The following is a 26,877-nucleotide window of genomic DNA, read 5'->3' as shown; positions in this document are numbered from 1 at the left end:
TGTTAAAAACAAAACTATTGGTAGAATAAGCTGTATATTATCTTTTCAGGAAAAAAGCCTAAATTTCATATGCTCACCAAATTCAGCCATAATTTTGTGTTAATATAATGAGGCCATTATTATTTTTCCTGTTAATTTTTTATGTTACCACTCTTAAACATTTTTGAAAATTGTTGAAAAATAAAATGAGCACAGCCAACCAAAAGTACAGTATGAAATGTTTTTTAGTTTGCACTCTAAAGCAATTTCAAGTAAATTAAACTGAACTGAAATAGTAAGGAGAAAAATCACATAATGAAAATTCAAATTTTCCATATTTATTCTTGATGGGTGCAAACATATAACTATAGTGTGAAATCAATAAAAGAAAATATAGCAATAACATCACCTTGGTATAATACAATAATAAAATCTTAACATCTGATGTAAAAAGTTAGCTCCTTATGGCAATATCCACAGAGACATTAGGAAGCATAACTTAAAATTATATTTCTTGGGTATCAAATGCTTGAGGTCCCAGAATATGCCGATTTTCTGTCAATATCTGCAACCCAAAGATCTATTACTTACTTGGGAGAGCATCTCATCTTTCTACAGATCTCACTGTCACCCAGGCTGGAGTGCAGTGGCAAGAATTTGGCTCACTGGAGCCTCAACCCATCTGGGCGCAAGTGATGTTCTCTTCTCCATTCAGCCTCTGAGTAGCTGGGACCACAGGCACATGCCACCACATCCAACTAATTTTTTTTTTTGTATCTTTTGTAAAGATGAGTTCTATTTTGTCTAGGCTGAGAGAATTGCCTTTTTAAAAATGATAAATATTTTCATATAGGAGAATTGGAGCAAAATTCACCCCTAGTTATCTAAAAGATTATATCCTATAATCTAGTTATCAACTAGATTATAAAAATAAATTAAACGAATGTATCTCTTAAGAAAGGTTAAGTATATGGACATCACAGGCAATTGTACTTTTTAGATTGCATAGCGTGTGTATAAAATTAAAATAATGTTTATATAAAATAAAATATAGTAGAGGAAAATGAATTGGCTTTATAGAAAATACAGAAAAAATGTGCCCTTGTTCAACTGTTTATTACTTCGATATTTGTCAAAGTATATCACATATTTTAATTATTTCAAATTAGAAATTAGATTAATCTGAATAGAATACGATGTAGCTTGAGTAAAAAAGTCACCCATCATTCATCCTGAGTGAAAAAAAAGACAGTTATATAGGCCAGTCAAGTGAGTTTATTTTATACACAAGCCCACACATGCACACATACCTCATTTGCTTATCACAAAATGTCTGTAAAATGCATATTATACTTCAGTGTTTTGAGAAAATATTTCTCAGAGTTGTTAAGTAACCTGCTCCATTTTAAATGACTAACTGATGACAGTCTGAGATCCAAAACTAATTCTGTCCGATTCAGATATCTGTCTTTTGTTTATTTTGTTTTTGCTTGTAATTTTTTGGTTTGTTTTCAAAATACTTGAAGGTATGTACAGTTCCATTACCAGATGGGTTTTAGTGGGAAGCAGAGATGGGGAGAGAATGTCAGTTTTGGAGTGACCTTAACAGCTGCTACTAGATGCATAACCGTAAGTTATAAAGGAATGTAAAGGAGAATGCTTACAATCATATCCATGTCCAAATAAGGCCTTCATTCCCAAACTCAGGCCATTTTGAAAATAGTTGGGGATGTGAGACCGTATGATATTTCAGAGACCATATGACATTTGAGAGACCATATAACATTTATTTTTGTTTCCTAAAACAAAACACAGAAAGCATCTCATGAATAACTCAATTTAAAAACAGGTAAAATGAGGGTTTACATGGGTAGCCTGGGAGACACCTAATAATTCCCACAAAAATTAACTATTTCTTTTAAAAATGGGAAAATGGTTAAGGCTTATTGTTTTGATGTCTGTAACTTGAAAAGAAAGCAGAGGGGAAAAGAGGCACCATCATAAACACTCTTAAATTTATGTCTTGGCATAATGTAGAGAAAAAAGAAAATCCATAAAACTTTGAGTAAATACATTGTTTCAGTACACAAGATAAGACACCATATACTCCTTTACAGCCAAATATTGATTCCTCACTCAGTCTTAGAGTGAGGAATAGAGGGAGAAAGTGCCAGGAAAAGACTGGTGAAATGGGGGATGAAGGTACATGAGATGGCTCACTGATACAAGCAAAGCCTTGGTGGCTCCGTGCTGAGTTAAGGAAGAGATTTGAAAGCAAGGATATTTCCCTGGAGGCAGTAAAACTGCCTCCTGGAAAGAGAGCAAGCTATGGGGTTAGACGTTTAATAAAATTTTAGGTGAGAGAAAGAGTCCAAGTCTTTCACCTAAATTGCACACCAGTTGAGCTCATCTGCTTATTGTCCACATACTCAGGCTAGGGAAAAAGTGAGCATATTTCAAAACTCAATCCTTAAACTGTAGCTTGATGTGAAAAAGTAGAGACAAATTCGCCCATGCTACATCAAAGTGTAAGAAGTGTCCATCTTAAGCTGGGAAACCTGAAAGTCATGGCAAGTATAAAATCACTTTTTAGTAGTAAGACAAGGAAAAAAATAGCATAAAAGAACATGCAAACAAAGTATTAGGAATCCATCCTATGAAATGCAAGTTTTAAAAATGACACAGTGTCCAAGAATAATTATACAGAAAGATGCAATTAAAACAAAAATTCAAAGAATCCATCAAGGACAGACACACAAAATTAAAATGAAATGAGAAATTCAGAGCCAAAAAATACATATGTGGCTAAAATAACAGTTTACAAAATAACATAATTAGAAATAGCAAAGAAAAGAAAAGTATCTGTAATGTAAATAATTTTAAACCATTTTATAGAGTCAATGTTTGGCAAGGTTGTCCACAAGTAAATACTTTTTACTTTTGTTTGTGGCAACCCTACATTAAGGAAGTCTGTTAACATCATTTTACCAACAACATGTGCTCACTTTGAGTTTCCTAGTCATATTTTGTTAGTTGTCATTGTATTCAAACTTTTAAAAATTAGTATTATATCTGGCATGTGCTCTGTGATTACTTATCTTTGTTATTAACATTGTAATTGTTTTAGGGTACCATGAAACACATCTATACAATATGGCATTGTAAATTGGTGTCACTTTTGCACAGGAATGTGGTAATACGGAGCAAAATTTAAAGTGTTCGTATGATTTGACTCCACCATAATCTCAAAATTTAATCTAGAATATACTAACAAAAACATGTCAAGTTATGAATAAGAAGGCTTCTCATAACACTACTTGTTTAGCATCAAATTTCCAGTTTACAACAAATTGGAAACAACCAGGATGTCTCTAGCTAGTAACCTAGAAAAATATGTAACCGATTAAAAATTTAGATAAAACTATATCTTTTGTGTGTATTGGGGATATATGAATAATAGTCACACTTCTGAAGAAATAGATACAGATACCATAAATATGAACAGCTTTCTTATTGACAAAGATGACGCTAACAATGTGGCATAATCACTAGTCAGTTTAACTACTTTATTCCCAGAATTAAACATATCCATGTATCATTAAGGATCTCCACAGGGTAATAGTGAACCCTGCTTTAGTAAACTCATTAAATTGTGAAACAGAATTAAAATAAACTGAGAACAGCGTGCTCCCAAAAGAGGTAGCGACTTGAGACACAGGTTCAGACCTTTATTTCCTCTCTCTCACGAATCTGATAACTTTCTGCTTCCTGAGGGAGAAGGACACAGATGATAATGAAAAAAAAAGTTATCCTCTTGTTAACTATACTGTCTGAAGGAATGAGTGGAAGTTTTTTTTCCTTGAGCCGTGGCCAGAAACAACTAGAGGAATAAAATATTTCCTCTAATGATGTGAATAAAGCAAAGTGTGGAGCAATGTTATCTTACAAGCATCTTTATGCAAATTAATGCATTTTTTTGTTGTTATTTGACATCTCACTTCGTAAATGAAATTCAACCTGCATGTAGGAAATGAAAAAGATGATCTTGACTTAAAGAAAACTAACATTTCATCCATAAAAGTAATTTTTGATTTATGGGCTGAACTTGCCCATAAAAACGTTGTGAAAAAGAAAGTTTATCTTCAACTTTCTTCACCTTCCTGTTTCCTTTTCTATGTTTCCTTTTTGCTTCCAGATCCCACTATTTTTTTCTAACAATATTCTTTAGGCTATATGTGTCCATACATTTCCTGGATCTTCATCTCTTACCACAGAATGTGGAGTTAGTATCTTAAGTCATTACGTATCCTTAAAAAAACCAGGTAGATCCATATTAAACAGGGTTTCATAGAAAGGTATGGATTTGAATTCTCTTTCTTTCCTTAGTGTTCTAGGTATAATTTATTGAGCAAGTTACTTTAGGTCCATTAGCGCCGTTGTTTTTGTTTTTTCCCATACTTAAAATACAAATATCTATAATTAACTACAGTTTTTCTTATTAAGAAATTCCTAGATGAGTGGACATTTAATTAGATTTTAATTATTAAGCAAAAGCAGAAAATACCATGACATTTTTCCAATGGTGGCTATCAGGATTTAGAAATAGTCCATTAAAAGGCTTATTTTTAAGTGAATTTCTCTTCCTGGAATCCATGGGCTATGTATCTTTTTATATATATATATATATATATCTCACAGTTGTATGACTATAGACCTGACCACGTCATAATCAGGAGACCACAAGGTGAATTGGAGACATACTCAGTTAACATACGCAGTTCTAAAGTATTTTTAAATATCTGTATGATCGTTTGGTTTATTTGCCTAAAAACAACCATTAACACATGAAAGAATTTTGTGAAAAATCCCTTGTCAATGTGAATTAATTATTCTTGACCATTTAAGAGAAATACCTATATAATAGCTACCAAAACTGTTAGACTAAACCAATTAGTTGGAGTAAGGATGCTACATAAAAAGATTAATTCAGTTATAAATTAATTGGCCTAATACCAGTTAATATGGAATTTCCTTTATATAGAAACAGCCTAGAGTTCCAAATGAAAATGCACTATACTGTGCCAGAAAGAAAATAAAATGAATGCATAAAGTATTAGCAAAAATTGTTTTAAAATATGTAGTAACAGTTTATGACAGACTATCAGTAAGAGAATTGTAAATTTGGAAATAAAATCTCATTCTTCTCCACTTAATCTCTTCTTTTTCTTTTATTTTTTATTAAAATATTTCAAACATCTGGAACTTTAACATTTAGGAACTTTGTGGTTAATTTACCTGGTAAAGCACATTGATATGTAACTCTCAAAATTATTTGTTGTGAACTATGTCTGAAACCGTGCATTGCTGTTCTTGTATCTCTCTACTTCATAATCCTTTCACTCTCTCCCCTAAAATGTGCTGATAAAGCTAGCATTATGTAAATGTCACTAGTTACTATAATCAAAGAAATGCTTCTACGCAGGCATTTTCCCTTTCCATTCTATGAACACCCACATACAGTATGTGTGTATATGAACACACATATACATATGTGCACACACACATATTATTCATTTTTAGAAATGAGCCTAATCATATATAATATATATATATAATATATGCAAGAGACACAGCTTTAAATTATACAGAAAGACTAAGTTGTCATAGAGCCTGCTATCTGAGTGGAAGACTATCTCTTGGATTCTTTTTATAGCCCACCAAAAAAATAAAAACCAAAAAACAGCCCCTCCCTCCAATGTTTGTCATTTAAGTCCCAACTGTGCTGTAGCCTTTAACTGTGTAAGACAGCAAGACAGCACATTTTGTAGATTAAACCAATAAACTCACAAACATAAAAGAAACAAATCTCATAATTGCGGATTTCAATTAAAGGAAGGGGGATCAAAGCAAACATTCTGCTGGAAATTACACAGCTGCTATCTATACAAAATGAGAAAAACGTCTAGAGCCAGCCATAATTTTACAGAGGCAAAAAAAAAAAACCATGCAGCAAACCCTGCAGTAGGACAGATTGTCTATGCTCCTCACGTCCCAATCAGTAATACAGAAATATTGAGTAATAAATTCCTTGCCTCTCTCCATCTGAAAAGCTCCCACCATCTGTGAAAGACAATTTGTAACAGCCTCAATATTAAGATTCAGTAAACAGACAATCACTCCCCTTGTGCCAAGCCGTGGCTACATTTGGAGAAAAGCATAAAGCAAAACAATTAGTAACACCGAGACCCCTCTATTACAAATTATCCAGCCACCAAAACAACTAGTTTCAATTGCGGTTTCCCTTCAACTGGAGAGGAATGCAGGAGATCCTGCATATTTGGCTACCTCCGTGGCCCATGCGTAGGCCTCATTCTAATGCGTTGAATTATTATTGATGGCTGAGGCAGTTCTGCTCTGTTGGTGAACCAATAATGTCAAGGCACTACCTGCAAGATTAATTATAGGAGAGAATAGGCTGAGGTTTCTTGGGACTGAGACATTAATATAGACTGAGCATTAGTTTCAGGGGATTCAACAGACAGCTGAACTAACGCCTCAAACAACGTGACTCGCACTAAATCCCGGTAGCTGTATCTTAGCGGCATGTGGAAGCTTAGAACAATTGTTTTTAGCTATGAGGTACAGCGCATTCTGTATAATAATAATAATAATAATAATAATAAACCCTAAAATACAAAATCAACAGTTCTACCTGAGTTACAAATTCAACCTGAGCTTTGCAGAGAGCATAGATGATACTATTTATTTCACCACAAAGAAAAGGTGACACCACTTTCCTCATGCGTTTGTCCTTGGAACATGGAAAATATGTTCTTATTTACTGCATTTTCTAGGGTTTTGAGTAGGGTGACAAATCTTCCTGGTTTTCTTGAAAAAATCTCAATTCCCACTTGGTATCCTGGAGTGATTATTAAAAACACACACATTTTATTCTTAAACTGTCGTGGTTTGGATGATAAGTTATACAGTCACTTTAGTTCTAAGGCATATGGAGCCTGAAGCATTTTCTCACTGTGGCTATAGCCATCTTTTATGTAAATATTTTATTTGCTTATCATATGCAGGTATTTGTACACTTTCTTGGAAATAAAAATTTTAAAGAAGCTGAAGTGTGAAGTTAAATCGAAGGATATGCTACAGTTGTAATCTTAGTGAAATTTAACTTGGGGCTTCTGCTTCATTTTGCCAAATTCAAAGTTGTATGATATAAAATTATATTATATATGTGTGTGTGTATACATAAATGTATGTACAAATATTTAAATATATGTATATACCCATATGATATCAGGTAACATTCATTTGATTCTTAATTCTTAATCTGTACTAGACACTCATCAAATGATTTTATATATTGTAATTCTTGCTTTATAGATAAATAGATATGTGTGTGTAAATATTTATGCATATATATAGATGTATGGAATCTGTATATATCTATATGTATGTGTATATAAATATTCCATAAATCTATATATGTATGTGTATATATGTGTATGTATACATATACAACATATATGTGTATATATACATATATACATATACACCATATATGTGTATATATACACGCACATATATACACGTGTGTGTATATACATATATGTATGTATACATATATACACATATAAAATATGTATGGAATCTATACTCTCTATATTCTCTCTATATATTTTATTAATATTTTCAACTGAAAAAAGTGAGGCACGGATGGATGAATGATCATGTTCGTGGTTGCAGAGTGAGCAAATAGTAATGTTCAGATTCAAATTAAAGAGCTCTGTCCTTAGTGTACAGTCTGTAACCAGTTAACAAGCTCTTATAATTCATATGTGTATGCATTTAATACATGCATTGCGGAGGTTTCTGTATCAGTCTCACTATTTAAATCATCTGGAGTATACCAGAGAAAACAAACTATGGTAGCAAAACTAGTAAGGCTAAAGAATTACAACCATGCACTGCTGAATTTGTTATTGTAATTAGGAGGCCATTTTGTATTCTAACATGGAATAGTTATCTCGAAATAATTTATTTTACTTTGCAAGTTAATGCTATTCTCGACTATCTCTCTATTTTCCTCCCAGCAGCAATCAAAAGGAAATTGAAAAAAAAAAAAAATCCACGATAGATTTGATCTATTGTCTTAAAATGTCATGACTGTGGAGCGTATGATAGTTAGAAATAAGTTATCAGGCATCTCCACACGAGTAAAGACAAATGTCTTTGTCAGTTTTAAATAGACAGGGAGGAACACTCTGCTTGCGAAGGAAACTAAATTCCAAGTAACTGGAAGGACTGCCTTTATATATATGTATACATCACCTATCACCTGCACTTCTGTTTAGAGTGTTTCAATAGAAAATTTATAATTAAAAAGTCTTGTAATCTGAATACACTATATACAGTTATTCATGTTAAGAGTCTGTCTAATTTTATTGGTGTTATTACACATGAGGAAAACACAAGAATAGAGACAACACATTTTGCTAACCAGAGAGGATGAGGAGCAAGGGTCAACCTGTCTGTAAGATTCTTTCCATAGTGCCTCAGATCACATTTAAAAGACTAAGTTAAACAAAGTTTAGAAAGATTCTCTAGCTTTTCTAGCATTCCATAGTTCTACCTGCCTCCAGGAGATTTTCATGCTAGTTGATAAAATGGTCCTCTTTCTATGGCTGTCCATCCTAAATATACTCTTTAGTTATTAAATAAACATTATGTTTCAGGCACAGTTCAACACTGGGGTAGATGCTTGAGCAGTGAGGTGAATGAGACACACAAGGAATCTGCCCTCATAATGTGTAAAACCTTGTGGACAAGGTAAGTAATGAATATAGAAATGAAAAGAACTGGAATATTTGCTCACTCTTCTTTTTGCTGATAAAACCTTTAACACTTTTCTTCGTTTTATTTCAGTGTCACCTCTGACTTGTCTTATTTCTGTTATCAGTAACTCGCCAAATTCTTTTGATTTGATATTTCAGGGAATTTCCTTCTTGTTCCTCTTTTCCTTTCCATTCTTATGAGATCTTCAACCATAAAAGGCATGTTTAAAATTTATGATAGCAGCTATGAAGTCTTTAGCATTATTTCCTTGGGTTTATTGATTTTCTGTAATTATCTTTCTAAAATGAACTGCATCTTCTTTTCTTATATATTGTTTGGCTTGCTTGTCTTTAGTATTGAACATATATTATGTGTTTATATTTGTGACTGTCATAGATTTATTTAAAGTTTTTAGCTCAGAATTCTCCGTTTGAATTTTATTATTAAAATATGATTTATTATTAATTCATTATTAAAATGTGGAATTTGGGTGCCGTGTGTTGAATTCATAAAACTCCTTAGTTAATGGCACATCATCGTCACTGATCTGTGCCACAAAACTCTTGAAAAATGTTACTTACTTCATTCTGTATTCTTTATTCCTATTTTCCTCTCCCTTATACCACATGGAAAGACATTTTATAATATTTAACATGGGAAAAATTTTGGTATACTTTTTTTTAAAGTAGACATTTATATGCAGTGCTTGAATTTTAAGTTGCATAATAAAAGTGTTGGATATACGATTTTAGAGATTCGTCCATGTTGTTGTTTTCATATCTAGTCTTTTAACAGCTGGCCAGGGTTTCATGGTGCATGCTCATCAAAGCAAACTGCACACTTGCCTGCTGATGTTCAACTTGCCACAACAAATCTCACTGTAATACCATACTTGAATATATTCCCTTATACTTACCTATGAAATAAGGTCTTTGGTTATATACCAAGTCGATTTTCTGCATCATAGTTTATGAAAGGAAAGAGTTAACAGCAGGCCTGTGATCTGTTTTTTCCACCTCTTCTTTAGGAATGGAACAGGATGAAAGACTTCCCCGTCAAACCATCTTTTAAACATATGAATGTCAAGACTTCTACAAAACATATGTTGATATTTTCTAGTGGGTGAGTCCTTATCTTTGAAATATTGTGGCCAACTCTATGAGTTTGCCAGAACTACCACAACAGAATACCATAGACTGAGTGGCTTCGACAATAGAAATTTATTTTTTCACAGTTCTAGGGGCAAGAATTACAATACTGAGGTACCAACAGGTTTGATTTTCTCTGGTGTCTCTCTCCTTGGCTTGTGGATGTCCACTTTCATGCTGTGTGTTCACATGGTTTTTCCTCTGTGTAGGTACATCACTGGTGTCTCTTTGTATGTCAAAGTTTCCTCTTATGAGTACACAAATCCAATTGAATGAAGGTCCACTTTAACAGTCTCTTTTTAACTTAATTATCTCTTTAAAGGCCCTGTCTTCAAATACAGATACATTCTGGGATACTGGGGATTACAGCTTTGACATATGAATTTTGGGAGAACATGATTCAGCCTATGTACCTGGTTGGTCTGTGTTGCTTATTGTAAATTAACCTAGAATATCCCCTTAGAAAATGTCTTATAGACCAGATAATTTTCAGATCATAACATAAAAATATTTCATGACTTGCATAGCTCCCTTTTGTGTAAGTTATATCCTTCTAGCATAGGTGAGACCTGTATGTTAAATCTGTGTCTGACACACTGTAAAATAAAAACTTAGGACTCAAGAACAGTCCTGGATTTCTCCATGCCTCTTCTAGGCTTCGCAATTACCCAAGAGTTCTGTAAAAGGGCCATATATGCAAAGTGGCCTCCAAGTGCCAAAGGAGCAAAGAAGCTGCAGAAGGAGGCAGACAAATTCAGTTTGTTGGTTTTGAGTGATTTATTAAGGGAACTTGCAGAAAGAATAGTGGCCTTGGGCAACCACAACACAGGTAGATTTTTACACTGTGAACTCTCAGACCCACGGCTTATACCTTGGGGAAAAAGCCTATGTACGCTGGAGGAATGTGTAAGTCGTTGCAGACATTTCAGCCTATAATTTCCGGGACTATAAGGGTTGTTTCGGAGGAAACTTGCTGTGAATAGGTGTTCTTACATAGGAGCAATAATACATCAACTAGACATTTTGGCGGCATTCCTGAACTGGGGTTAGTCAGATGTTATATGGCAGATTAGCATTTAATAAAGTCACTCTTTTCCTTATACCATGGTCCTGAAATTATTAGTACATTTTGATATTTAATAAGATCTCAGATTCATGTGTGTCTTACTGAACAACTAACACTTTTTGTTGTGATATGCAGTTTTAGAAACTGATAGGGTTTTTTGTTCCTATGTCTACACATTATCAGTTCTTCTATCACTCTATTCATAAGGACTTTAGAATCATAACACTTAATTCACATTTTTAATTTTAAAACATATTGAGGATCTATTGATCATATTTTTCTACCATGTTATTAAACAACTCATTACTATGTATTGTTTTTCTATTAAAAAATGTTGAAAGGTATTCAAAAAGAGAAGCCAAAATACCTTGTAGTATAAGAAGGAATAAAAAAAATACAAAAATATATGATGACATGTATCTACCATTTTATTATCATCTTGAGTAAATTTATTGCCCCCAAAATTTTGTGTTCTGTTTATCCTTCCCTCTTGCAACTCCTGTCAACCACTAATCTCACTATTTCCATGGTTTTGCCTTTCCTACATGTCATATAGTTGAAATTATACAGTATACAGTCTTTCTAAATTGACCTCTTTCACTTAATAATATATGTTTAAGGCCCCTCCATGTCTTTTTGTAGCTTTATAGCTCTTTTTTTTTTAGGAGTGAATGATATTCTATTGTTTTAACACAGTTTATTTATCTATTCATATACCGAAAAACATCTTGATGGCTTCCAAGTTTTTGACAGTTATGAATAAAGTTGCTATAAACGTGTGTGTGTAAGTTTTTATAGACATAAGTTTTTAACTCCTTTGGGTGAATACCAAGAAATGTGATTACTGAATAGTATGAAAGGAGTATGTTTAGTTTTGCAAGAAACTGCCAAATTTTGTTCCAAAGAAACTGCACAATTTGCATTTTCACTAGCAATAAATGAGATTTCCTATTGCTCCATATCCTTGTCAGCATTTGATGTTGTCAATGTTTTAGACTGTGGCCAATTCTAATATGTATGTAGTAGTTTTTTATTATTGTTTTAATTTTCATTTTCCTCATGACATATAATGTGAAACATATTTTCATATGCTTATTTGCCATCTGTATGTTTTCTCTGGTGAGGTTCTGTTTAGGTCTTTCACTGATTTAAAACTCTAGTGTTTTTTTATTGTTGAGTTTTAAGGGTTCTTTGAATATTTTACCTAATAGGTTTTTTTTTTTTTAAATCAAATGTGTGTCCTGAAAATATCTTCTCTCATGCTTGTGTTTTCATTCTCTTGACAGTGTCTTTTTCAGGACAGACATTTTTAATTTGAATAACATCTATTTTATTAATTTTTTCTTTCATCAATCATGCCTTTGGTGTTGTATCTAAAATGTCATCACCAAATCAAAGGTCATCTATTTTTCCTTATGTAATCTGTAAGTGTTTTATGGTTTTTCAATTTAACATTTTAGGTCTGTAATTCATTTTCAGTTAATTTTTGTGAATGGAATGATCTGTGTCTAGAGTCATCTTTTTGAATGTGGATGTCCAAGTGTACAAGGACTGTTTGCTGAAAAGACTACAAAGGATCTTCAAACAGTTCATAAAAATTTTCTAAATTTTCCATGAATTTCAACTTTTCTCACAAAAATAAACTTGCATTGTCTTGTTGTAACATGTCTAAACAAGACCTAGTTTGAGGTACTAAGAAAAATATCACACCAGTTTGAAAATAACACCTATCAGAGCAACATGAATTCTGATAAAATGAAGCAAGAACAAGCATCAAATTTATGGTAAGGCTTGAGCAGAAACATAGAGAAATAATTGACCAAAAGCCTATGGGGACAATATCCAAAATAAATCGGCAGTTTACAAATTATAACTGATGTTAAGAAGGGATGAGATAATGTTGAAGCTGAAAGCTCAAAAGAGCAGACCATCCACATCAGTTTATGAGAAAAGAAAACAACAACAACAACAACAACAACAAAAACTTGTTTGTGCCCTAATTGAAGAGCAACAAAAATTAACAGCACAAATAGGTAACAATCTGGATATGTCAATTGGTCCAGTCTACAAAATTCTGATTGTAAAATCAAAGGTGAGCAAACTTTCCACTTTATGGGTGCCAAAACCATTGCACAGAGATGAGCTACAGATAAGAGTAGAGCTTTCAATTGAAATTTTAAACAAGTGGAATCAATATCATGAAACATTTCTTTGAAGAATTGTAACAAAAGATGGAACACGGCTTTAACAGCATGATCTTGAAGACAAAGAAGATTCAAAGCAATGGTACCAATATGTGGAAGTGGACTAGTCAAAGTAAAAGCAGATCAATCAAGAGCAAATATTATGGCAACAGTTTTTTAAGGATACTCAAAGGAATTTCGATTGTTGACTTTCTGGAGGGCCAAATAATGATAACATCTGCTTATTATAAGAGTGTTTTGAGAAAGCCACAGCTTTAGCGGAAAACACCTGAGAAAGCTTCACTAGAGTCTTTTCTCCACCATGACAAGGTTCCTGATCATGCCTCTCAAACAAGAGCAATTTTGCAAGAGTTTCAATGGAAAATCATTAGGCATCCCCCTTGCAGTTTTAATTTGGTTTCTTTTGATTTCTTTTTCTTCCTGATGTTAAAAAATCTAAAAAGGGCGGCCAGTTTTCTTCAGTTGATTATGTAAAAAAACATTGACATCATTAAATTCCCAAGACTCTCAGTTCTTTAGGGATTGACTCAATAATTGGTACCATCTCTTACATAATTGTCTTGAATTTGGTGGAGTTAATGTTAAAAGTTTTTATCTTTAATTTTTATCTTTAAATTCCAGTTTTCTACATATTTTTAAAATTTCCCTCATATCTTTCGGGCATCGTATTGCCTTTGTCCTTTGTGAAAGATCAATTGGCTATATTTATATGGGTTTATTCCTTCACTCTCTATTATTTTCCAATACACCTATTTGTGTATTTCTTTGTCAATACAACCCTGAATTGATTATCCTAGCTTTATAGAAAGTCTCAAAGCAGGGTAGTATCAGTCCTCCAACGTTATTCTTTTTCTTTAATATTGTGTTTGCTATTCTGCGTCTTTTGCCTATTCATATCAATATTAAAATCAATTTGTCATTATCCATAAGATAACTTGTTGGGATTTTATATTGGAGATTATATTGAACCTGTAGATTAAGTTGGAAAGAATAATATCTTTACAGTATTGAATCTTCCTGTTTATGAACATGAAATGTCTCTCCAAGTTTTTAGCTCTTCTTTAATTTCTTTCATCAGAGTTTTGTACTTTACTTCATATAAATCTTGAACATAGTTTGTTAGATTTATACATAAATATTTCTTTTCTGGGTGCTAATTAATGTAAAGGTTATTGCATTTTTTAATATGCAAAAGTTATCAATGTAAAACACAACAAAAAAGTGCTTGCATCATAAATACATTAGTTGCAAATAACAAAAAGCCCAAATATCAATGGCTTTAACATAAAATAGATTTACTGTTTCCTTATACTTACAAGATGCTCCTTCACGTAACAGACTGTATTCCAGGTACACAGAAGAAGGAATAAAAACCAAAGAAATTTATGAGACTTTTTTTTTAATCAAGAAGATACTAAAACTCTCACTGAAGCCTTTTATCAAATTCCTCTTACATATTATTGGCTAGAATTTTATCTCGTGATCAAATTTTGCTGCAAGAGAATATAAAAAGGTGTGTATTTTGAGCATTACATGTTGAAACTTCAATATGGATATTTTTACAGTGGGAAAAAAAAGTACAACAGATATTGAATAGACAACTAAGAGTTAGGGCTAAATTAATACTTCAGAAACTTACGTGTAGAACAGCTGAATATTTGAAAGAACAGGACAGCAAACATATTAGACTTGAGTTCTCTAATTTATGTATTTATTTTAAATTAATATAAAAATAACCATCTGTTTCTCTAAAGCATATGGTTGTTAAATAGATATTCAATAATAAAGTTTGCTTTGTTTATGAAAGAAATAGTTGCTTGGATTTTTTACAAGAGACATTAGCAAATGATGCTAGGAGTAAAAATTTTTTCATAATGTATCTATTTTGCAATACTGTGAACAAATAATCACCATTAGAAAATGTAAAAGGGACCTGGGGTTTTAGTAAATCTCTGACATATCCCTTGCCATGATCACAGAATCTGTATGTATATCATCTTCTTGTATAATCTGGCCAATCACTACTCTTTGAAGTAATCATTCCTTTGATTGAAATTGTAGCTTCTTTTGTTGCATGAAACTATTTTTAACAGATTGTATATTTACTTGAGAAGTTGCATTTTTTATATGACTACACTATACATATCAGAAATATGACTTATTCATTTATATATCCTTGTATTATCTAACCAATTTTTAGCAAAGTGGGTTCCTCACATACACTTGTAGAACAAACATTAATAAATTGAACGAATACTGATGGCCTCATGATTCCACAAATTTGTTGTGTTTAACAAATTTGTCTGAAACATAATTTCAGCCCTAAACAACATACAAACTAAACTTTATGCTCCTGAAGAGAGTGTGTGTGTGTGTGTGTGTGTGATTTTCACATTTTAGTAACAATCTATAAGCTAGGGATGCTGTGCAAAGTTCAGTAGATGTTTTTATGGGTTTCTGTTGTTGCTATTGGTGTATTTTATACCTTCATAATGTCATGAGAAAATTTATGAATTCACACATGTTGATTGATGTGATTTGGATGTGTCCCCACCCAAGTCTCACCTTGAATTGTAGCTCCCATAATTTCCATGTGTCATAGGAGAAACCTGCTGGGATGGAATTGAATCATGGGGATGGGTCTTTCATGTGCTGTTGTCATGATAGTGAGTTAATTTTCACAAGATCTGATGATTGTATAAGTGGCTTTTCCCCCTTTTGCACTGGAATTCTCTATTGCCTGCTGTCATTTAAGACACGACTTTGCTCCTCATTTGCCTATTGCCATAATTGTGAGGCCTCCCCAGCCATGTGGAACTGTGAGTGAATTAAACCTCTTTCCTTTGTAAATTACGCTGTCTTGGGTATGTCTTTATTAGCAGTGTGAGAATTAATAATACAATAAATTGTTACTGGGAGTGGGGTGCTGTTGTATAGATACCCAAAAATGTGAAAATGACTTTGGAACTGGGTCACAGTCAGAGGTTGGAACAGTTTGGAGGACTCAGAAGAAGATAGGGAAATGTGGGAAAGTTTGGAACTTCTGAGAGACTTCTTGATTGGCTTTGACCAAAAGGCTGATAGTGATATGGACAATAAAATCCAGGCTGAAATGGACTCAGATGGAGATGAAGAACTTGTTGAGAACTAGAGTAAAGGTCACTGTTGCTATACAAAGAGACTGGTGGCATTTTGCCCCTGCCCTGGAGATCTATGGAACTTTGAACTTGAGAGAGATGATTTGGGGTATCTTGTAGAAGAAATTTATAAGCAGCAAAGCATTCAAGAGGTGACAGAGCATAAAAGTTTGAAAAATTTGCAGCCTGATTCAGTAGAAAATAAAAAACTATTTTTTCTGCAAAGATATGCAAGCCAGCTACAGAAATTCATGTAATTAACAAGGAGCCAGATGCTAATTTCCAAAGCAATGGTGAAAATGTCTCCAGGGCATGTCAGAGACCTTCATGGCAGCCCCTGATATCACAGGCCTGAGGCCTAAGAGGAAAAAATGGTTTTGTGGACTGGGCCCAGAGTCCCCTTGCCTGCCCTGTGTAGTCTCCAAACATGGTGTTCTGCATCCCAGCTGTTTCAGCTCCAGTTGTGACTAAAAGGGGCTATCACACAGCTCAGTTTGTTCCTTCAGAGGATGCAAACTCCAAGCCTTGACAGCTTACATGTGATGTCGGGTCTGTGGGTGCACAGAAGTCAAGAATTGAGGTTTTGGAACCTGCATCTAGATTTCAGAGGATGTATGGAAATGCCTGGGTGTCCAAGCAGAAGTTTGCTGCAGGGTGGGGCCCTCATAAACAACCTCTGCTAGGGTAGTTCAGAAGGGAAATGTGGAGTTTGAGCCACCACACAGAGTCCCCACTGGAGCACTGCCTAGTAGAGCTGTGAGAAGAGGGCCACTGTCCCCTAGACCCCAGATGGTAGATCCATTCACAGCTTGCTCCACGTGCCTGGAAAAGCCACAGGAACAGAACTTCCCATGCCGTGGGAGCACACCTTTTGCTTTAGCATGAACCGAATATGAGACATGGAGTAAAAAGGAGATTATTTTGGAACTTTAAAGTTTAATGACTGCCCTATTGAATTTCAGACTTGCATGGGGCCTATAGCCCCTTTGTTTCTTCCATTGGATATTTACCCAATGCCTGTACCCCCATCATATCTGGGAAATAACTTGCTTTTGATTTTACATGCTCATAGGTGGAAGGGATTTGCTTTGTCTCAGATGAGAATTTTGACTGAGGACTTTTGAGTTAATACTGAAATAAGTTAAGACTTTGGACTATTGAGAAGGCATATTTGGTTTTGAAATGTGAGGACATGAGATTTGGGAGAAGCCAGGGGTAGAATGATATGGTTTGGCTCTGTCCCCACCCAAAAGTCTCATCTTGAATTGGGAGGAATCTGGTTGGAGGGAATTGAGTCATGGGGGTGGGTCTTTCCTGTGCTGTTCTCATGATAGTGAGTTAGTTCTCATGAGATCTGATAGTTTTATAAGGGGAATTTTCCCTCTTTTGCACTGCACTTCTCTTCTGCCTGTTGCCATGTAAGACATTACTGCTCCTCATTTGCTTCTTTCATAATTGTGAGGCCTCCCCAGTCATATGGTACTGTGAGTCCATTAAGCATCTTTTTCTTTATAAATTACCCAGTCTTGGGTACATCTTTATTAGGAGCATGAGAATGGACCAACATGTAGTTTCTCTATTTTATAAGATTTGTCTCATTTTTGCCTATTTTTTATAAGAAATTGTGTTTTGTATATATTTAATTTATTCCAACTTCAACACTTGTGGGAACCATTATAAGGTTCTTCCCTCAAAGTTGCTCATGTTTCATGCTGAGAACCTGTGAATATGTCAAGAGGGACTTTACAGATGCAGGTATGATTAAATTAAACATCTTGAGATGGAAGGATTATCCTGTATTATTTAATGGAACTAATATAATCACAAGGATGCTTATAAGACAGAGGCAGGAGAGCCAACCTCTGAGAGAGAGAGAGAGAGAGAGAGACTTCAAGATGTTACACTGTTGGCTTTGAAAATGGAACAAAGAGCCATGAGGAAACAAATGAAGGTGGCACCAGGAAGCTTGAAACACAGAGAGAGATTCTCCTCTAGAGCCTTCAGACTCTTTAGCCCAGTCAGACTCATCCTGGACTTCTCTCCTCCCAAAATTATGCTATTTTAAGCTACTATATTTTAGGTAACTGTAACAGCAGTAATAGGACACTAATACAACTCCCTACCACAATTAATGAAAACAGTCTCTTTTGGATGACACTTAAGAGTCTCTTTAAGTAAAATGTTCAATCCCTATGAATCCTGCTTAATCCTTCTTACGTACTCAAAATATAGGCAGTGACTTACAGTGTTTTTATATTACAGAGTTAAAGGGGACCCCAAAACTATGCAGAGACCATGGCTCCTATGTCTTCAGTCAACTTTGTTCTTTTCTGATTATGCTGCAAGTATTGATTTATCGGTCAGTCTTTTACCATTAAGTATAATTTTAGATGTAGGGTTTTTTGTAGATTATCTTTACCAAGCTGAAGGAGGATACCTCTCTATTCCTGTTTTCCTGAGAGTTTTTATAATAAATTATGTTGACATGTTTCACATTTTTTTCTGCATAGATTGTAATAATCAAGTGATTTTCATCTTCTAGGCTAAAATAATGTGTCGTGGAATTAATTAATTTGTGACCCTTGAACTAGTCATATGTTCCTAGTGTAACCTTTATTGGTCATGGTATATGACTGTTATTACTAAATTAGACTTGGTAATATTTAAAAAGTGATTTTGTGTTTATATTCACAAGTGATAGACTCCGTAATTTTTGTGCTTTTTTTTTTTGATATCAGATATCAGCACAATAGTAGTCTTATAAAATAAATTAAAGATTGTTATTGTGAATAGTGCCGCAATAAACATACGTGTGCATGTGTCTTTATAGCAGCATGATTTATAATCCTTTGGGTATATACCCAGTAATGGGATGACTGGGTCATATGGTACATCTAGTTCTAGATCCTTGAGGAATCGCCATACTGTTTTCCATAATGGTTGAACTAGTTTACAATCCCACCAACAGTGTAAAAGTGTTCCTATTTCTCCACATCCTCTCCAGCACCTGTTGTTTCCTGACTTTTGAATGATCGCCATTCTAACTGGTGTGAGATGGTATCTCATTGTGGTTTTGATTTGCATTTCTCTGATGGCCAGTGATGATGAGCATTTTTTCATGTGTCTGTTGGCTGTATGAATGTCTTCTTTTGAGAAATGTCTGTTCATATCCTTTGCCCACTTTTTAATGGGGTTGTTTGTTTTTTTCTTGTAAATTTGTTTGAGTTCTTTGTAGGTTCTGGATATTAGCCCTTTGTCAGATGAGTAGATTGCAAAAATTTTCTCCCATTCTGTAGGTTGCCTGTTCACTCTGATGGTAGTTTCTTTTGCTGTGCAGCAAAGACTTGGAATCAACCCAAATGTCCATCAGTGACAGACTGGATTAAGAAAATGTGGCACATATACACCATGGAATACTATGCAGCCATAAGAAAGGATGAGTTTGTGTCCTTTGTAGGGACATGGATGCAGCTGGAAACCATCATTCTTAGCAAACTATCACAAGAACAGAAAACCAAACACCGCATGTTCTCACTCATAGGTGGGAACTGAACAATGAGATCACTTGGACTCGGGAAGGGGAACATCACACACCGGGGCCTATCATGGGGAGAGGGGAGGGGGGAGGGATTACATTGGGAGTTATACCAGATGTAAATGACGAGTTGATGGGTGCTGATGAGTTGATAGGTGCAGCACAGTAACATGGCACAAGTATACATATGTAACAAACCTGCACGTTATGCACATGTACCCTAGAACTTAAAGTATACTAATAATAAAAAAAAAGATTGTTGCTTCCTCTTTACTTATCTGAAAGAGTTTGTAAACTCATATTAATACTTCAAAAGTTTGATATAATTCTTGATGAAAACCATTTGGGCATATAACTTTCTTTTTCAGGAGGTTTATAATTTAAAAATCCACTTGCTTAATAGCTTTAAGATTATTCGAATTACCTATTTCATCTTGGATGAGTTGTGAAAATATTTTCAAGACTTGGTCCAAGTTGTCTAAGTTGTCAAATTTATGTGTTTTAGAGTTGTATATAGTATTCTTTTTCGCCTTTTTTAATCTATAGGATTTATAATTGTATCCTATTTTTTCCTGATATTTATACTAATAATTTGGTTATTCTTTTTTCCTTACTCTTACTAGATACATATTAATATTATTGATTTTATCAAAGAATAAACTCAGTTGTTTTCCAATATTTATGTTTTTATTTTTTTATTTTATTCACTTATAGTCTTATTATTTTCTTTCTTATGCTTACTTTGCATTCATTTTACAGCTTTTTATATATGTTCTTTAAGTGGGAGAGTAGATGATTTATTTGATTCTTTTAATTTTTTTGGAAGTCTTTATTTATAGCTTTACATTTCTTTCTCAAAACTGATTTAGCTGTCTCCTACAAATTTTGGTAGGTTGTCTATTCCATTTTTTTATTTCAATGTATTTTCACAAATTCCTCTGAGACTCTTTTGACCCATAGATTATTCACAAGTGTCTAGATAATTTTCAAGGGTTTGAATATTTTTCTGTTATCTTTTTGTTGTTGATTTTTAGTTTGATACCTTTGTGATTAGAGAACATACTCTGTATGGTTTCTAGGGTTTTACATTTTTGAATTTTTTTTTTTAATGTTCCAGAACATTATCTTTCTTTGGTTATGTTCTGTGTGGGCATTTAAAATTAATGTGTATTCTCCTGTTGTTGCTTGGCATGTTCTAGAAATGTTGATTATATCTTGGTGGTTGATGGTGTTGCTGAGTTTTACTGAAATTCTGTTTAGTTGCTCTACTAATTCTTCAGAGAAGGGTGTTGAAGTCTCTGATCATTATTGTGGATTTGTCTATTTCTTCTTCAGTTTTTTCAGTTTTCACTTCACATATTTTATGGCTCTGGTGTTCAGTGCATGAGCTTTAAAATTGCCATGTCTTTTTGGTAGATTGCCCTTTCTATAATTATATAATGTCCCTCTCTGTCTCTAGTAATTGTCTTTGCTCTGAAGTCTACTTTATCTAATCTTTTATTCAGGCTTGTTTTCAAGTTAATATGATTCACATTTTCATGATTTGTCTTTATCCATCCTTTTACTGTCAACCTGCCTATAACATTATACTTGAAGTGAATTTCTTGTTGACCAAAAATAATAGAGTCATGTTATTTAATCCACTCTGCCAATATTTTTATTGGACAATTCAGATTATTTCCATTTAATATAAATATTGATGTTAGGTTTAAAGCCTATCATTTTATTTTTATTTTAGTTTATCACTTTTTCATTTTTTTTTATTTTTTCTGCTTTTATAATGAGTAGTTTAACTGTTTTTTGACTTGCATTTCTCTGTGTGTGTGTTTTTATGTATGTATCTATTTCCTTTTTTTATAAGCTTTGTTGGTGGTTGTGCCAAGTATTTATATATATATACACATATATACACACACACATAATTTATCATGGTATACTGGTGTTATCATTTTTATCAGTTCAAGTGAAATATAGAAATCTTACCTCTATTTACATTGTTACTGCTCCCTGCTATAACTGTCTTAAATACTTCCTCTACATATAATAAGAACAAAATAAATCAGTGATATAATTTTTGACTCAATGTCAGTAATAATTTAGATAATTCAAGAGGAGAAGAGTGTTTCATGTTAGCTGATTTTTTTCATTTGTTTCTTCATTTTTTGCTTTATTTTAAAATAATTTTTCCCTTTTATTTACTTTTTTTTTTTTCAATTTTTATAGATACATAACAGCTGTACATGTTTATGGGGTAAAAGTGGAATTTTGATCCAAGCATACAATGTGTAATAATCAAATCATGGTAATTGGGATATCCATTACTTAAAGGACTTTTTTTTTGTTAGAAACATTCCAGTTTCTTACTCTTACTAGATATATGTTAATATTAACAGTTTCACTTGTTTAGTTATTTTGAAATATACTGTAAGTTATTATTAACTATAGTCATTCTGTTGTGCTACTAAACACTAGATCTTATTCCTTCTACCTATATTTTTTATACCAATTAAGAATTCCCACTTATTCTGCCCCTACTCACCCTTACAATAGATTTACTGGCAACAAATTATCTTAATTCTCACTCCTGTGAGATCATCTTGATTTTCCTTTCATTCTTGAAGGCTATTTTCACTGTTTATAGGATTCTGAGCTTTCCTGGCCTTCATTGTTTGTGAAGAAAAATTTCTGTCATTATAATAGTTTTTTTTTTTTCCCCATAGTTTCAAAAGTATAATGAAGATGTATCTTAGTGACATCGATTTATTTAGTCTTACTCTGTTTGGTGTTCATTCAACTTCTTGAATTTGTATCTTTTATGTTTTTTGCCAAATTTAATTCCCCTATTATTACTTCAGGTAATTTTTTACCCCAGTCTTTTGTCTTATTCCAGTGCTTTGATGACAGAAAATGTAGATATTTCACTATATGATAGTTTGCTATGTAATGATATTTTGGTCAATGATGGGTCATATATGTTATGGTAGTCCCATAAGATCATAATAGCATGATTTAACTGTACCATTTCTATGTTTAGATAAGTTTAGATAAACAAAGACTTACCGTTTTGTTACAGTTGCCTACAGTATTACGTGTTGTACCAGTTTAGCCCAGGAGCAATAGGCTTTGTGGTATGGTAGGTTATACCACTGAGATGTGTGTAAATATACTCTATGATGTTTGCACAATGACAAAATCACCCGAGGATGTATTTCTCAGAATATATCCTCATTGTTAAATGATACATGGCTGTATTTTCACAGGTTGCTGGAGAATTTGTGTGTAATTTTCTCAGTTTTGCAGATTGTTTAATTTCTGCCTGCAGTCTCTCATTCGGTTTTTTTTTTTTCCCCCTCCCCTCTATTCTACCCATTCACTGAACTTTATATTTTGGTAATTGAATGTTTTAATTCTAAAATTCAATTTGGCTCCTGTTGATATGTTCTATTTCTCTGCTAAGATGTTTCAACTCTTTGTTGACATATCCTTTTATTTTTTAAGGACATTTGTTTGTAATTGCTTACTGAAGCATAATTATTATAACTGTTTAAAATATTTTTAGATGGTATGAACATCTCTGTCATCTCATTGTTGGCATCTATTGCTCACCTTTTTAATCAAGTCTGGTATCTTCCTACTTCTTGGTATGATAAGTGATTTATTATTGAAGACTTGACATTTTTGTGTTATTTTGTGGAACACTAAATTTTCTTTAAACTTTCTGTTTTAACTGGCTTTCTGTGACACTGCTCCAGCCGAGGAAGAAAAGTAGCTGGTTATAAATACAAGTCCGGGTTCCTTACTCATCCTTCATTGAAACCCAAGGGGAGTGGTCTTTTGATGCACTAGGTGAGTGCTGATGTGTTGGTGTCGCACATGAAATCTACTGATATTGTGGTGAGAGTGGGTTTGTTATCACTGGGTAATGGTGAAATTCCTGATTCTCCAGTAAGCTTTCTCTGATGCCACCTAGGCATCGAGGAGGAGGGGCACTACATTGCTGATGAGTGGGGTGAAAGTCCATGTTCTTCATGTGGTTTTCACTGACATTGCTGGACAGAGGACTTGTTACAGGCTGATGGTGATGTATTGGTTTCCTATTTGACTTTCTCTACCATCAGGACAGCAGTTATTTTTTAACAAACTTGTGATTGTGAAAATCAAGATTTCTAATTCAGTCTTTGCTGACTCAATTTGGAATGGGGCCACCATTTTTGTTGATGTTGTTTTCTTGATTTGTTTTTTGGTGTTTGCCAGGAGTAGAGTGGTTCTTAGGTAAAAGTTTTCTCTCTAGCTAGGCGGCTTTTCTCCTAATCCTTTCACTAGAGAAAACAGTCATTTTCTGGAGATTTTTTTGTCTGTGCCCATTGGCATTTTCAAGCAGACAGCTTTTTCGGCTCCAAGTCTAGTATACATGAAACAAAAACCAAACCCAGGAAACTATCATTATGTTGTTTTTTATTCCTGAGGTCCCTTGCTGGTCTGCTGTCTTCTTTATACCTATATAGATCTTTTTACGTTTATTTTATGTGTAATGTACAAGGTTTTAGCTATGATTAGTGAGAGGAATAGGAAAAAGTATTTCTCCTCCATCTTCCCAAAAGTGGAAGTCACTCCTAAAAATGTGGTTTCAAGTTTCTAATGTTAGGAATTTTATAGATGTCTGTTTTTCTTATTTCTGACTATATTCCACAGGAATAACAAAGCCAGATTATTTTATTCCTTTTAAACCAATTAAATCATACACACATCTTAATGAACATTCCATTTTCATCTGGAAAGAATGCATGCTCTTCTGTTTTGAAGTAGAATGTTCTATAAATGTAATTTAGAAAAAACTGGTTAACAATATAAACCTGCGCCTGTAGTCCCAGCTACTCGGGAGGCTGAGGCGGGAGAATGGCGGGAACCCGGGAGGCGGAGCTTGCAGTGAGCTGAGATTCGGCCACTGCACTCCAGCCTGGGCGACAGAGCGAGACTCCGTCTCACATAATAGCTCAGAAAACGAAGTCCTTTGTTTTACTAGCCATTTAGGCGTATTTGTACCCATCTTTGATTTGGAGTGTCTGACCTTGATCTACTTCTATCCCTCAAAACCAGCCCTTACAATCTTATGTGCCAACCTCTTCCATGATAGTCTCTGGGCCTAGAGGGAGGGGCTTCTGTAGCCTTAAACAGCAGGGCATTTGCAGTGAAAAACAGATCAGGCCCAGTGGAATGCCAAATGAGGCAAATTTACATCTTTCATGATTCAATCTGCACTCAAAAACAAAAGTCAGGGCTGAAATATAGTAAAAAGTGTTACAGTTTTACTTTGAAACAATTTCTTCCTCTCTCTAGCCCTCCTTTCCCATTGAAGAGAAATTATAGTAAGACAAATTTATGTGCAAAATAAGTTTTAGGCTTATTGTACTTTGCGTGATTATTTGCATAGATTGCAGCAAGAATTGATTGCCATATAGGCTCCTTTTAAGTTGGCTTTCTGAAACTTTACATAAAAATATATTATTCTAGTCAAACCTTGGTAAAATAACCAGTGTCTCAAATTGTCCTGTTTTAAAAGAAAAGACTCTTACTAAACTTATGTAAATAACTATATTTTCATAAAATCAGAATACTCACAGTTTCTGAATTTTGGAGAATTCAGAGAGAAAGGTAAATTTGCTCACAAAAACATACTTCGTCCAATTGCTCTAAACTATACAAAAACAGAAAAGAAAAAGATTTTCTAGAATTTTCCTTGGAGCAGCACAGTTCCAAACATCATGATGTTTGTTCACCTTGGAACTGCTATTCACATGCTAGTGGCTCTTCTTAGATGAGAGTTGTTTATTAGGTACTATAGAATCTAGCAGCTCCTTACATAAAGTTACTTCTAGGGCAAATGGAGGCTCTCTGCTCATGAGAATTTCCTTCTGCCATCTCTAGGTAGTAAGATTCTATTTAAACCATTTTTATTTTATTATAGAACTCTTTGGGGCACCATTACTTCCATTAGCATAGGGGTAGCTTCAGTTAACATTTCATAGCAAGGTGGTAAATGCCCCTCAGGTGGAAATTCTCTAGTCCAGTAGTTGTCATTGGGAAGTGCTCACAGTCTTTTGTCATAAGCTCCAATAAATGTTCCACAAAGGACTATGAAGTGGAGGATTTTTCCTGACTAGCACTCCAGCTTTTGCCCTATAGTCTGTGGGCTCAGGCAATCTTATTAGTTCCTATGTGTTTAGCATGTCCATGTTCTGTGCGGGGAACGCATGAGGGGAGAAGAAAAGACACACACACAATACCTTTAAGAGTAAACAAACTTTATCCCATGTAAATGGCAATATAGATGTAATAAGCAAATGATATAATAATAAGCAAATAATATAATAAGCAGATTGACATAATAAGCAAACTGAATGGGAAGGGGAGAAGGGAAAAGATTTTTACACTCACTAGACTATGGAGGATTCACCACCAGACTGGATAGCAACAGCCTGGGCTCCAGAGTCAGCTACTCGTCCATCCACAGAGGAGAAGTCTCATGACTTCAGCGCAGTCCAGGACCCTAACTCTTTTTGTAACAAGTTATTTGGCATGAGGCCCGGTCACGAGGGCCCTTATGACTGGGCTCAACAAACACAAAAATGTCAATTTGTTTTCCCGATTGTCTATTGTTTTTCAATAACTAACATATAGGAATAGATCAAAATAGAGATTTCTCTAAAATAGCACTGGAGAAACGCCTCAAGGGGTTCACACAACCTGTTCCAAGACTTGGTGACCATTGTTTGTGTCCATGTTCAATTGAGTTCAAATTCAATATTTAACTTTTTCTCCACAGTCCAATGAACACGTCTCATAGGATAGACTTACATGCCTTCGGCTTTATGGTACTAGATAGGGAAACCTTCCCACGTCAGATACAATAACTATTTTCATAGCCATTTATGTAAAGGAGTCACAACTACCTTTTATGAAA

The 26,877-nt window shown here is 34.0% G+C and overlaps 1 long non-coding RNA gene across 1 annotated transcript; it reads right to left on the bottom strand.

Annotated features, from left to right (window-relative positions):
• Positions 1-1,084: 1,084 nt before the first annotated feature.
• Positions 1,085-26,438, bottom strand: LOC140710025 (uncharacterized). The gene is made up of 5 exons (XR_012090900.1): positions 26,352-26,438; positions 25,536-25,611; positions 21,900-21,950; positions 6,325-6,425; positions 1,085-4,287 (listed from the first exon to the last, which is right to left on the bottom strand). It is a non-coding gene; the product is annotated as an uncharacterized lncRNA (long non-coding RNA).
• Positions 26,439-26,877: the final 439 nt, after the last annotated feature.

This window comes from Chlorocebus sabaeus, chromosome 24, assembly GCF_047675955.1.
Source record: "Chlorocebus sabaeus isolate Y175 chromosome 24, mChlSab1.0.hap1, whole genome shotgun sequence".
NCBI classification, from domain to species: domain Eukaryota; kingdom Metazoa; phylum Chordata; class Mammalia; order Primates; family Cercopithecidae; genus Chlorocebus; species Chlorocebus sabaeus.
This window is presented reverse-complemented; position numbering and strand designations above follow the sequence as displayed.